At 38.1% G+C, this 9,003-nt stretch overlaps 1 long non-coding RNA gene across 1 annotated transcript; it reads left to right on the top strand.

The window, feature by feature from the left end:
• The first annotated feature begins 305 nt into the window (after positions 1 to 305).
• LOC127523827 (uncharacterized) lies at positions 306 to 8,684 on the top strand. Its single transcript, XR_007932953.1, has 3 exons — positions 306 to 444; positions 938 to 1,015; positions 8,015 to 8,684. It is a non-coding gene; the product is annotated as an uncharacterized LOC127523827 (long non-coding RNA).
• Positions 8,685 to 9,003: the final 319 nt, after the last annotated feature.

Genomic DNA, 9,003 nt, shown 5'->3' with positions numbered 1-9,003 from the left:
GTGAAAATATTTAGAGGCTTTGTTAACCACAGACCTTATTTCAGGCTATTTAGAAAAAATTCGGGGCGATGGAACCGGAAGTTCTAAAATGCTAACTCGCTTCCGGGTTTTGCCTACAAAAACGTGTCATCCCTGAGGTACTCTATTACATTACATGGAGAGGGTGGGGTTTATAACCTATACTGCATCCAGCCACCTGGGGGCGATCAAGACGCTTTGGCTTCACTTTTCAGGACTCGTGTGGCATGCTTGGTGTTTCTTTATAAAGTGACATCGCCATCTACTGGCCTGGCATTCAGAATACAGCGTTTTTAGTCGTTTTGTGGATCCGTGTGAATGGGGATCGTTTTGACAACGTTGACAACGTTGTACATTGTTGTTGTGTAAACGTACCCTACATTTTGCAGAGCAATGGTAAATGTGAACGCGCCTTTACACTTGTATGTAAGTCACAATACCGAAGAAAATATCTGTTGATACATCTGTTTCATCACGACTTGTATATGGTCTTTAGCACGTTGCTATGTGGTTGCTAGAGAATTCTTTATAATGTTCCTATGCAGTTGCTAAGGTTCCTGAGTAGTCTTTAGTATGTTGCTATGCAGTTGAAATGGTTATTGAATTGATAGTCTGATGCTTCGAAAAGCAATAGCACACCTTTTCTCAACAAGCTACATGATTTGAAGTGTGTCCTTAGTATAAACAGTGCAGGATGAAATATGTGCTGAATTTTAATACTTAGGTTAAGAGTTTATTGAAATCCCTTACCATAAAAAGAGCAATAGATTGCTTTAGCAAGCACCAATAATAACTGTATTTTATCTGTTCTTCTCTGTGAAAGAGTACCGAAAACGTGAGAGCACATTAAGGTCTGTTACAATGAGCAAACTGCGGTGGATCTTGCTAATACACATTCTGGCTTTTTCTCTTCCATCAGAGCACTTCAGCCCATTTCATCAAACACACCATCTCCCAACATACTTATTTCCATCCAAAGGAAGAGATAGTAACAGAGGTAAAATGAGGATTCTCTGGAGACTAATAATTCCCTGAATGTTTTAGCCTGAAGAGCTCCTTGTGCAATATAACTCACTGGCCTCTCTTTCTTTGATATAAAAGTTAGGATTATAGCATTTTTTGTTGTTGTTATTGTTTTGTTGGTTTTGGTACAGACAGAACAGACAGTGAGATGTGAGCTCTCTTTACACTGCCATAAATCATGAATATTGCATATATTCCCTCTGTGTTGCTCTCTTTTGTGTTGTGTTTTTTGGGTACCTGATTAGAAGGTGCAAATATGCTTTTTATAAATACCCAGAACTTGTGCCATGGGCCTTCAGTCCTCTAACAACCAAACTAATTAATTCCAGTGAGAGAGAGGGAGAGTAAAAAAAGAGAGGTGGATAATGAGAGAGAGACAGTAGTTAGACTATTCAAAAAATAAGCAATATTTGTAATGGTCGAAATAGCTGCCTAGTAGGCTTGTTATGTATCACTGTGCATAGAGAGAATGTTTAAGGCTGAGTCAATGCTTCACAGGGCAGATGCGTAAAAACGCTGAGCCCTGCTGACCCAAATTATCCAATGAGACAAATTTTGGCAAAGCGAGCTCTCAGTGCCCTTTCTATGCTGCCAAGTGATTTTGACACTGGCATTTGTTGATCCAACCAAACTCCCAGTGATTTCCAGGAGACTGACGGGAATGAGAGGCACCAAAGGCACCCAAAGAACGCCCATGTGGTCTCAGCACTAATTAGGGCATCAGAAGGAGGAAGTATGGGAAATGGGCAGGGCACACATGTTATTGTTACTTATTATTGTTAACTAAAACTAAAACTATCAAAAACATTTCTGTTAATTGTAAAAAAGATGAAATATAAATATAAAACTGGAAATAAATAAACTAAACTAAAACTAAAACTGAAATAAAAATAAATTAAGCCTAAAAAAAAAACTAAAATTAAAATGACAACTGAAAATATAAAAATAAAAGCTAAATAAATATAGCATACCCTTATTTTAACCTCTTTCATTATTTACCTTGGATATCTTTACCAAACAATTCTTTGTCAGTAAGTCATTTTTACATTAAAGTACTATAGTACTGTACACATTTTCCCCATTATAGTTCCTAAAACCATAGATTCTCTGGCATATGTTGCTTAATTTGGGTTGTAAAAAAGTAAAACTTTAAAAATGTCTCAAAATCTGTTTTGATAGCCAGTTAGGGATAACCCTTTTAGGGTTAGCTCGTTATACCAATCCAATTCTTATACCTATAGTTTATTTCAGATGTAGTTTGTGATCACTGTGTCTCTAGCTCCGCCTCCCTCTCCATGATGAGGTTGTGACCCCCAGGGTTTTGGTTAGTGTGAGTGTCATCTCTTGTCCAATTAAGTGAGCGCTGGAGTGTGATGAGATAAGGGACAGATGGTTATAGGTGTAGATGAGGTCAAAGCACTTCTGACCTGCTTTTATTCTTGCTTGCACACTGGTGTCGACACTTTCTCCTCATACAGACGAAACACAAGTTTAATGTCTGATATCATTTTGAGTTCAGTTTAAGGTCAGACAGGGTTGAAATTGCAATAGGATGGCTCTAATGAAAATCTCATTGGTAATTGATTGGTTGGATGCAGTTACAGAGATTATTTGCAGAGATGCAATTTGCATTCACAAAATAAAATTATGTATAAAGTAATACATACATATCAAGCAAAGAGATGCGTGTAAATCTCAAAATGGCTGTTGCTTCGCAGCTCAAATGTAGCAAGAAAAATCAAATGTTGTTCTGATTATTTCAGTGGGTTGCATCACCCAGATACTTTCGTATGCCTGTGAGTGAGTGTGTGTGTGTGTGTGTGTGTGTGTGTGTGTGTGTGTGTGTGTGTGTGTGTGTGTGTGTGCGCGCATGTGTTTGTGTGTGTGTGTGAGACAGAAGGAAAGTGCAGTAATAATTGTTCACATATCTACTATATTCTGGACCACTTTTACACAAAGTATTTATCTTATGAGGCTTTAATGCAATGTCAACCCTGGCCCAAATACACACAAATTTAATGTAAATCTTGTCTTGTTAGCATTCAGCCAGGACAAATTTTAATGTTCTGCATTTTAAAATAAGAAAATATTAAGTAAATAAATATGTGACAACAGAAAGCATGAAAGGCATTAGGCAGGGTGCCTATGTGTGCTGTACAGATCCCCTTCCTGTCAAAACTTCATCATGATCCTCAAAATACACTGATGTGGGACATTGTTGTCGTCAGTACTGTGGAGGTTTCTATGTGTGTGTTTACATAATTTATACATACTATGTTATAAACTCATTATTGCATGTAAAATCTATATAAGGTGTATTTTAAAGGAATTATTCACCCTTTTTTGGACTTTCACAGAACACAAAATGAGAAATTGGACTGGTCATTCTTTTAAATGAAATTAAGATTGTGTGGGCTGAGGTTTTCAAGCTACAAAATCACTATAAAAAGTAGTCCATATGACTGGTGAACTATATTTTAAGTCTTCTGAAGTATACAATATCTTATCTGATCAGAATTTAAAGGGATGGTTCTTCTGTCATCTTTAATTCGCCCACATGTTGTTCCAAACTTGTATGACTTTCTTCTGTGAAACAAAAATAATTATTTCTCAGTGTTTTTTTAGTTTTTTTTCCTTTCATACAATGGAAGCCAATGGTAACCAGAACTGTGTGGTTACTGACATTCTTCAAAATATCTTCTTTTGTGTTCCACAGAAGAAAGACAGTTTTGGAATGACATGAGGGTAAGGAAATGATGGTTTAAAAGTTTGGGTTTTAAAGGGTTAGTTCACCCAAAAATGAAATTTCTGTCATTAATTACTCACCCTCATGTCGTTCCAAACCCAAAAGACCTTCATTCATCTTCAGAACACAAATTAAGATATTTTTGATTAAATTTTTTTTATCCCTCATAGAAAGCAATGTAATTACCGTCATTCAAGGTCCAGAAAAGTAGTAAAGACATTGTTAAAATAGTCAATATGACTATACAGGGGTTTAACCTTAATGTTATGAAGCGACGAGAATACTTTTTGTGTGCAAAAATAAAACAAAAATAACGACGCTTCCGTGTTTATGCTCAGTATTGGCCGAGGCTGTTCACATGAGCACCACAACGCATAGGTAGAGAAGAAATTGTTCAATAAAGTCGTTATTTTTGTTTTGTTTTTGTGCACAAAAAGTATTCTCATCGCTTCATAACATTAAAGTTAAACCACTGTAGTCACATTGGCTATTTTAATGATGTCTTTAATACCTTTCTTGACCTTGAATGACAGAAATTACGTTCTATGGGATAAAAAAACTTAACGGATTTCATCAAAAATATCTTCATTTGTGTTCCGAAGATGAAGGAAGGTCTTACGGGTTTGAGGTGAGTACTTAATGACAGAAATTTCATTTTTGGGTGAACTAACCCTTTAAGTCATTATTCTTTGATAATCTTCTCGTCAGTTGGTTGTCAACTGCTGCAAACAGATTACTGAGTCAGTGAGTCAAACTTGAGAACCAAATGCGTTAATGAATCATTCAGACTGGTTTTATGAACTGATTCATTGAAAATATCTGATTCAAAAGAATGATTTGTACATGACTGCTTCTCTTATGAATGTGATAAGGATAAATAGGGGTTTTTATCTAAATTTGACTCTTCCTCACAAAAAAAAAAGAAAGAAGTATAACACACGAGTCAATTTTATGATTCTTTAATGGCGCTTTAATGTCCAATTCATTGCAATTACATAGAAAAGAGAGACCACCAGGGCAATAAAAACACTTCTTTTGTGTTACATCAAAGAAAGAAAGTCATAAAGGGTTTGGAACAAGGTTTTTTAATTATCTTAATGACCTTTCTGTGTACTTTAGGAAACCAGTTTGACCTAAAAGTTTATAGCATTAAAAAGGCAGGAAGCACAGCAGTCTGCTGAAGCTAAGTAAATTTGAGTTTCTGTAATTAAAGAGTGTCATTTGGGCCTTTCGTGAGCTCTGGGTCAATCAGTCATTTACAGACATAAGTCAGTCACCAAAGTGGAGAAAGCAAAACACAAGGATCAATACACAGAGTTTTAATGAGGATCTCTTGTGATTGCTTTGGAAGCCAGGATGGATTTGAGACTGAGGGGGCGTTGGTCATCTGTTTCTATTACTATAGTAAAAGCAGCCTGCCATCTCCATTAGCTTGATGCAGACCCGAGGGCATAGCTACACAATCGCAGTGTGAATAATTGAATATTTATTCCGTTGGAATAACCCTTTCGCTGAGAATGCACATAAAGAAAGAGAAGAGGCCGGAAGAGGATGGAGAATGACCTGGGATGAGAAGGGAGGCGAGAGTCAGTCAGAAAACATCGGCATTCAGATCTCCTTCTTTGTGTGAAGATTTACGTAACCACCTTGCTTTAAAAATAGACGCAGCAATTTTCAAGCGCATACATGTCAGACATTTGACAAAGCGTAATATTTTAATTAGATGGAAAGGAAAAAGAACCACATTGTGTAAGTGACAGTAACTGTTGGAGTTGACTGGTGCATTTTGGGATTTGTATAATTGAGGTCTTCAAAGTGATGACTGTGCTGTCCTTTATAGCACTCACTGAATGGGTCACACCAATATGTCTGTAAATGTACAGTATCTCACAAAAATGAGTACACCCCTCACATTTCAGCAACCATTTTATTATATGTTCTCAAAGGAACAATACTACAGATATGAAAATTGGATATACTTTAGAGTAGACAATGTGCAGCTTGTATAGCAGTACAGATTTACTGTCCTCTGAAAATAACTCAACATACAGCCATTATTGTCTAAATAACTGGCAACAAAAGTGAGTACACCCTTAGTGAACATGTCAAAACTGTGTCCAAAGTGTCAATATTTTGTGTGAGCACCATTGTTATTTAGCACTGCCTTAATCCTCCTGGGCATGGAATTCACCAGAGCTGCAGAGGTTGTTGCTGGGATCCTCTTCCACTTCTCCATCATGACATCACCGAGCTGCTGGATGTTAGACACATGGCGCTTCTCCACCTTCCGCTTGAGGATGCCTTAACATGAATATTTTAATGGCCTAACGTTAACAAAAGTAATACTATATACTATAAAAATACACTCACCGGCCACTTTATTATGTACAGCAGTTCAACTGTTCGTTAATGCAAATATCTAATAAGCCAATCACATGGCAGCAACTCAATGCATTTAGGCATGTAGACATGTGCTATGTTCGAAATCCCCCCATACCCTCATTCACTATTCCCTACATCAGTCCACTAATATACTCCACTTGAAGGAGTGAATGAAAACGAGTGAGTGAATTCGGACACTGAGTGCACTAGAAGGGCTGCTGCTTTTACATAGTTTGTGCTTGCTGTTTAATAATCATTTGAAACTTAGCAAACTGGAAGCTCTAGTAGATGAAAATATTGATATAAAATATAGATGAACTCTGTCTTGGAAACTATGTTTAAACCTTAATTAAACAGTTCAACAATCAATTTATTACTGTATGATATTACGTTGTACCCACATTGAACCTGCACGGAAAGTGGATGGCTGGATGATTCAGCTGCGGGAATTCATTCGCTGTGCGACTCTCGTGGTGCATTATAGGTATTCTCTAGCCGCTGAGCATATATCAGTTGTACACTCATTATTGTGGTGCATTGTGGGATTGAATGAGTGCACTCAATATTGTGCACATATGGTTTTATACACCAAATGGCTGTCCCCTTAAAATAGTGCCCAATTTCAGGGTATAGGGGGCAGTTTCGGACACAACCATGACGACCTGCTGAAGTTCAAAATGAGCATCAGAACAGGGAAGAATTTAAGTGACTTTGAACATGACATGGTTGTTGGTGCCAGACGGGCTGGTCTGAGTATTTCAGAAACTGCTGATCCACTGGGATTTTCATGGACAACCATCTCTAAGGTTTACAGAGAATGGTCTGAAAAAGAGAAAATATCCAGAGAGTGGCAGTTCTGTGGGCAAAAATGCTTTGTTGATGCCAGAGGTCAGAGGAGAATGGCCAGACTGGTTTAAGCTGATAGAAAGGCAACAGTAACTCAAATAACCACTCATTACAAATGATGTATGCAGAAGAGCATCTCACAACATGTCAAACTTAGAGGCAGATGGGCTACAGCAGCAGAAGACCACACCACTGCCACTTCAAAACTGAGGCTACAGTTCGCATGGGCTCACCAAAATTGGACAATAGAAGAACGTTGCCTTGTCTGATGAGTCTCGATTTCTGCTGCGACATTCAGATGAAAGGGGCAGAATTTGGCGTAAACAACATGAAAGCATGGATTCATCCTGGCTTGTATCAAGGGTTCAGGCTGGTGGTGGTGGTGTAATGGTGTGCATAATAATGATACCTGTGGGCCTGACATTTAGGAACAAACTGCATCATACAATCCTACTATACCTAGTGTTGTGTACTTGATTTTCCCCTTCACTTTTTTTCCTCTATTAATCAGACAGCAACTTATGAAGAGAAGTAACTATGCATGAATTGTGCGTCACGAAGTCTTCATGCATGGCCAGCAGACGTTCATCCTCCATCTGTCATGATCAGAGTATGTTAGCCTGTATGTGTCTCTCTAAATTTCTTACACAGTCCAGGCATGGAATGATATAGTGAATATTTTCTTTCTGATTCTGGCCTAGAGGTAATTTGATTTTGTCCTCGGTGTTTTAGGATTTCCTCATTGCACAGCAGTTTCCAGGCATCATGCCTGAGCGTGGCTTTCTGTGCCCTGCATTTTTCAATTACCTGTCAAGAGTCTCTGACTCTCTGGGGGTTGTAATTAAATTCCATTGGTGGGGTAGCATTCCTGTCAATTACACAATGACAGTATTGAACCCCGCAGCCTGACAGGATAAATGCACTCTAACAGAGAAGCCTGCTTGCAAGCGTTGTGTGGCAAACAGTTAAAAACTCTCTCTCTCTCTCTCTCTCACACAGGGTATGTAAGGTGAGGGCTCCCAGAGGCAGTGTCGATGTCTAATCCACTTATCCTATACTCTTGTATCCCACACCGTAGATCCCAGCAGAACCCTTTAGATTCCCAGGAGAAGATTGCTTATGTGGAGGATGTGATCATGTTCCCTTTTGGTGGGAATGTCTGAAATCTATACCATCACTTGTGATGTAAAGTCTCTTGTTCTCCTCGCCCTCAAGTGTGGGAGGTTCTTTTAATGCATGGGTTTGTGAAAAGGGAAATCATGTCAGACTTTCACTTGAGCATCCTCCCCTCCCCCATTCTTGCCTCTTTTTTCTCTTCTCTCTTCTCCTTCTTTACCATCTATATAATCAGCCCACCTTCCTTTCTCTTCATAATGGGGATGAGTTGTATATCTTCGTTATGGATGTGTAGTTGCTTAACTGGGATTAACCATTCTTCTGTCTATACCATCAGCTTTGGAGAGAGATGAAAAAGTGATAATATATGCAAAGAGAAGACTTTCTCACCTTCACATCTCCATACATCTGTTCACACTATTTATCAGTGTTGAGAAGAAGCAAACTACAAGTAGTTAAGAACTTAATTACTTTCAGTAGTGCAGCTGTTTTCATAATATTAGCTTTTCTAGTAACAAGGTATTAAAGTGTTAGTTCACCCAAAAATAAAAATTCTGTCATTAATTACTCACCCTCATGTTGTTCCACACCCGTAAGACCTTCGTTCATCTTCGGAACGCAAATTTAGATATTTTTGATAAAATCTGGCTTGTGAGAGCAAGTTAACTTAGACAATCAAACACCCAGAAAGGTACTAAAGATATATTTAAAACAGTTCATGTGACTACAATGGTTCAACCTTAATGTTATGAAGTGATTATTCAACAATATCTAGTGATGGGCGATTTCAAAACACTGCTTCATGAAGCTTCGAAGCTTTACGAATCTTTTGTTTCGAATCAGTGGTTCAGAGCGTGTATTAAACTGCCAAA

Source organism: Ctenopharyngodon idella, chromosome 12 (assembly GCF_019924925.1).
Source record: "Ctenopharyngodon idella isolate HZGC_01 chromosome 12, HZGC01, whole genome shotgun sequence".
NCBI classification, from domain to species: domain Eukaryota; kingdom Metazoa; phylum Chordata; class Actinopteri; order Cypriniformes; family Xenocyprididae; genus Ctenopharyngodon; species Ctenopharyngodon idella.
The sequence above is the reverse complement of the archived record's forward strand: the minus strand, read 5'-3'. Positions and strand labels throughout refer to the sequence as shown.